The sequence below is a fragment of the Pinus tabuliformis genome, chromosome X (genome assembly GCF_031772625.1).
Source record: "Pinus tabuliformis cultivar Carrire ecotype Pingquan chromosome X, CPIR1, whole genome shotgun sequence".
NCBI classification, from domain to species: Eukaryota; Viridiplantae; Streptophyta; class Pinopsida; order Pinales; family Pinaceae; genus Pinus; species Pinus tabuliformis.
In genome coordinates this window covers 1,251,308,446-1,251,314,445 of record NC_142308.1, presented here as the reverse complement: position 1 = coordinate 1,251,314,445, position 6,000 = coordinate 1,251,308,446, and positions in this window count along the sequence as shown.

Here is a 6,000-nt window from a genome sequence, read left to right as displayed (position 1 = left end):
TGTTAATGCACCATTGATTATGCTTACCTTGATTCCATCTGAGTGATACAACAGCTAGTCGAGTAGTTGTACAACTATTATGTTAGCCCAGTTAAGAAAAACACATCAGCTGACTCAATCAATGCATTTTACACACTAGGATCAGCACTGGCTCGACTAAGCTCATAATATGTCCGTAGAACTACATCAGTCCTAGCTCAGAGTGATTAATGCATCTCTGTATGGATTTCACAATGTTCTACAAGGAGTAAAGATCCTAGTTTACAACTAGTTGGACTACATGTAACACTCTATTTATTAGCACTCAGACAACGTATGCATTGTAGAATATGCAAGCAGGCTTAAAGAAACACATCCAAGAAAGCGAGTTCGAGCAGTTAAGGTATTAGTGAAGGTAAGAGCTCGTTATCATTCCTACTCTGATCTAGCTGATCCATCTAGTCACAATGCACTTTAAAGATGTGCAACTATCATATCCATTAGTGGATTTTTAAAACTGTTATGTTCTGAACACTCTATCTCTAGTAGGAGCTCTAGTGACTACACTAATCACATGAATACTATCTGTAAGCAGGATCATTCGACTCTAATCATCTAGTATATCAATTGTATCACAGATCACTGTAACCACACATTTTTTATCTCCGATTTCAAGTTCATGGACTATAACTCTACTGAGTATTCACTCTCATGCTGAGAAAATGTAAAGTGTTACAAACTTACATGATTGCAGTGCTACTAATCCTGATCAGACTATACATCATTACATTCTACGTAGCCTTTGAATCAATACTAATTTGTAATAAGAGATACTTAAGGTGTACGAGCTAGCTTCCTGCTCACTATTCATGTTACTAGAAGAGATCTATCATACACCATTCTAGTGGTCTAGCTTTCTCCATGTAGCTGGCCTAGTACTCAGCACCCATGTATTAATTAAGCTTGAATTAATCTGGCTATACAGGAGCTAATAAGCCTAATTGTTAAGTATAACCATACCTACTAGGCTAGACTGCAAGAGCAAACCGGTAACAATGTTTCTCTATAACAGTAGTCAATATATATGTGAGCTTTCTAATTCTATACTGAAAACGCTGTTATGACTCTATGATACATCATGAAGTGTATATTATAATATTGTGGTTAGCCGTATGGTGATTTCCATGATTATGGTTAGACAGTACATATGCTTTATCTAGTGACAAGAAGTAAGCTGACCATAACGTAATGACCGTTGGACAGCTTATTGATAGCCTAGGTCAGGTGCTTATCACTATATACCATGATTTCAGAGCGTAGTAATAAATCACTGTTTTCTAGTTAATGATGCACGACGCGATCAGCTAGTGCCTTATCGGTCGTATATTAATTACATTACTTGTGGATAAGCTCACATTGCATAGATTCACCAATGTAAGAGATACTTACTAGAGTACAAAGCCAAGTAGTGCGTAATTTGATATTTATGTTATGAGCTGGAAGTCCTGAAGTATTGCCTTTACTTGTGACGTGTTACTTTACTGACTCTAATTAATCAGTACTTGAGGTACGTATTATCTCGAGAACAGGGTGTTTTCACTTGGATGTGCCACTTTTTCGTAAGCAGCTTAGAAATAATGTCATGAATTAATCCTTCCTCTTCCTCACCCTCTGTTGTCGGGTGAGCGTCTTCCGGCTATATCTTCTTTACCTTTAAGAATTTCATTTTCTTCTTAAGTTTCATATAGTTTCTCCTATACTTTAGGTATCCCATAGCTTTCACTCCTTAACCCTTCAGAAGGACAGATCCTTAGTATAGTCTTATTTTGATACTCTATGAACAACATTAGTATCAGGAATAGATAGAAAGATTAGAACTCTTAGACTCCTAGACTTGTACTTTACGAATTCTTATTATAGATATATAGATAGATTAGTATTATTACATTATCAACTCCTTATACTTGTCTTAGATTCAACTATCACTAGCTTTGTTATACTCTACACCAGGAAAACATAACTTGGACTCTATAACTCTATGAAGCTAGGGGTGAGATACGAACCTCCCCAACTACAGACACCAAGGACTCTCCTGTTCACTCATCATTACTTCAATCCTAAAACACATATCACTCTCGAATAAACAATCAAGCAAATATACTATCATATCTATTACTAGATCTATTAAATGCTAGTGATGAACCTGCTATAGGCTTCAGATTGGCAATGCTATCATCACTACAGACATATCAGTTCAGTCTATGGGACAAGGAAAGACATTAATACAGAGTATCTGGGACAACGAAATACCAGGTTAATGCGCATTAAGTAGTAAGAAGGCTGCCTAAAGTGTGACATGAAGGCCCCTAATGATCTTACCCATAAAGATCAGTGGCCCAGGGTCGCATATCCATCAAGTCACCCAAGGTGCAGCTGGACCTAATCTAAAAATAAGCATTAGAGAAAGATGAGCATTTTCCTCTATTTGCCTAGACGATGTGATAGAAAGCGGAATACCTAAAGAATCTCAGCAAGCCCCAGTGAAAATACCTATAAGGCCCCTAAAGTGGGGATTGACTTAACCTCCTATATATCCACCCCTAAGCCTTAAGGTAGCTTTAGAGCAGATGGATCACACCCTTGATCGGTACCCTATCTGCCGATCGATGATTGGCACCTTATCCACTAAGCATTCTCCTCTATTCCTTTTGGTAACTCATTCCTGGCTATCAGGACTATGGTACTTACTATGTTACGGATGCCTAAATATGAGCTAAGCCAACCTAAGATGCAGGTAACCCTATTATATGAAACAATGCATCGTAGTCTTCCTGAACTACAGATCGCCTTCGAAAGCCTACATTCGGGTGCGCAAGCAACCCAACTTTGCACACCCAACTCGCGAACTCGAGATCGTCGTGGAAGCATCAGAAATTAACCAGCCAGATACTCGTCTTAGCCGGGGTAGAGCTAGAGGCTTGGACTATTTGGATATTTTATTTATACTAGAGTATAGTATTCTAGTACAGAGTTAGCTCAGATGGGCTTCATATTTATATCAGTTTCATTGAGAGAGGGATATTAATGATAGCGGTTATGTGCCTAGGGACAGGTGCCCAGCTAGCTACTCTTCCCTCATCAACCCACATTGAAACCTCAACAATTGAGCAAATACTCACGAGACATAGCTGTGGACATGCTCTTTACCCATTCACTCAGCAAAGACTCGCGAGATATAGACATTGAACCTAATAGACTCATCAGGGGCTCATTAGGTCTCTTTCAACATTAACCCCTGGCTAGGTCTCTTTACTCGATACCGCTTCACGAAATGAGGTATGATTCAAGGATGGAGAAGAACCAAGGGATGATTCAAGACCTCCGGCAGACATACATGCTTCTGTTGATATTATTTAAGGTATATATTCATTATTAAGGAAGGAACCCACTCTTCAGAGACTTTATTACCCTGTGGGCTGGAGTTCGCTTGCCTCATGAACCCCTGGCATAAGGAGATGAATTATGGATATACTTTCTGGTATCTATTCCCCTTACCAAAGGACCCACCCTTGCAGAGACTTTACCACTGACTCATCAACAACTGACAAACTAAACAGAGTTGCAGCAGCATTTTCTCTTGCTTCAGTGCTACCAACCTTGAGAACCTAAACAATAGGAGGAATTGCCCCAGCCATAACTATTGCATCCTTGTTATTTTCATAAATGGAAAGGTTAAGAAGAGCTGTCACAGTATGCTCTTGTGTTCTAACATCTGGCGTGGACAACAAATTAACTAACAAAGGAATGGTGTTAAAGGAATGGCCCCAGCCTCTGCAATACAAATCCTGTTATCTGCATTTCTTATGGCTTGAAGACGTAGCTCTTTGGTCTCCAGGAGTCCCACTCGACAACTTTTGCAGAAGAATATGCATTATCAAGCATATCTGCTGCAACCCGACCTCTTTGGTAGTTCAACTCTAGTAGTTTCACGCCACTGCAATCAGACTTAGACTTCGCAAGACATAGTTAGGTGTGTAGTGTTCAACTCCATTAGTTTCACGCCACTGCAATCAGACTTCAGACTTCGCAAGACATAGTTAGGTGTGAAAACTACACGTGCAACATTTCTTGTCTTTTAGGACAAGACTGTTCACCATAATAACATTTCTGCCTTGTAGCCATAATAACAGGGTCTTTCATTAGCTCGAGGGAAATCGGACAGCGAAATTCATCAGGAATAACAGGAGACCTGGATTTATCTGTAAGACCACCACAAGTATTCGATCCTTTGTCACTGTCAGGAGCATCCATCTCAGGATTCTCTGTCAAAAGCAACCATCTCAGGATTCTCTGTCAAAAGTAAGTCCTTCAACTTCAAAATACCTGACATCTGCTCTAACTTCTCACCAGCATCTCCACATCTAATAAAAATAATAAAAATATTACAATAACAACAATATTACAATATTACAGTCCAGTAGACATCTAATAACAATATTACAATATTATTGAGCTGAGAGGCTTATTGAGCTATAGGCTCATTCTACAGTCCAGTAGACATCTAATAACAATATTACAATATTATTGAGCTGCGAGGCTTATTGAGCTATAGGCTCATTCTATAGTCCAGTATGATGTGCAAGGATGTCAGTCCATCATAAAAGTTAAATTTTTGTTTATATTGCCTAAAATAAAAAATAAAAAAAATCTAAAAATAAAAAAGATTAAATAACTATATAAAACATTTTAATAATTTCCTCTCCTAAAAAAGTTTGCACATAAAGAAATTGGATTGCACATAAAGCAATTGGATCCTTCCAGACTTCTATTAAATAAATATTTAAAATGAATCTACACTCGTGTAATGCCAGTGATTCTTACTTAAAATCGACAATGGTCTTGAGTTGTAACTTTTCTGCTAATCTTCTTAATACCGCTTGGTCAACACCACCATAACATCCCGCCATCTCCTCCTGCTTACACCAAATCCATCTCCCAATCTGGCACTCTCACCCCCATCATTTCTGCTGCCTTCTCTGGCCGATGATCTATTGGAATCCCAATTCAAACCTGAGTGTCTGAGAAAACAAAAACATCAGAGAAACAACTGCTGCTTTCTTCTCCTTGAACCTTCTTCACGCGGCCCGGTTTCCCCGACCTGTGACTTCAGCTTTCCCATGGTTAGTATGAGGTTCTCTGAGCTCTAATGTCGCTGGAGTCTGTTGTCACTGTCTATCCCTGGTTAGCCATCCCTTATAAGTATAAGAAGCAGCCGTTGGCTCATTAGATTAAGTCGCTGGTTATGCAGATAACGAAACTTTGTGCCTGGTCCGAGCCAGGTAGGCCATCGATCAAATCAATCAAGGCAGTGTGGCTATTCTAGAGCAAGCCTGTTGATCAAGATGATGAACCAGTCCTAGTTCCGGGCACAGCCCCATAATATTAGTGAAAGATCCAGCATCCTATGAAACCATTGATCACATCCTCAACTAGGCATCGATCTGCTAAAGTATATTGTTGCTGTATAAACTAATTAACAGTGATATCATAGTTCCTGAACTTGTTTATTGTTCTTTTAAACTTGAAAGCTTTTCCAACCCAGCCGAGACCTGTAATCCTAGAGATAGCCACCACTTGGTGTCAGCGAATATGATTCCTGCAAGTGCATATAGCTTCACAATCAAATAGTCAGTCTACCCAATTTCACACTAACAACATTTCACATTAAATATCACAATAGCAGCATCAGGAATTTGTCGATTTGTATTTCAGAGTGCTTACAACAGTTCTAACATGTCTATTTAACATCTCTTTGTATATGTGAAGAAGTTTCAAAGCATTAGATTCTCTTTGTATATAAGAAGAAGTTTCAAAGCATTAGATTTATAATGTATTCAGCGAGGTTGCAAGTATTTATAATTTGAATAATTTTAAATCAACTATACTGATTTATAAATAGGAACAGCTGGCTGCCTCTTGTTAAATTGGGGTTTATTTTGCGTTTGATTTAGGAACTAGTGA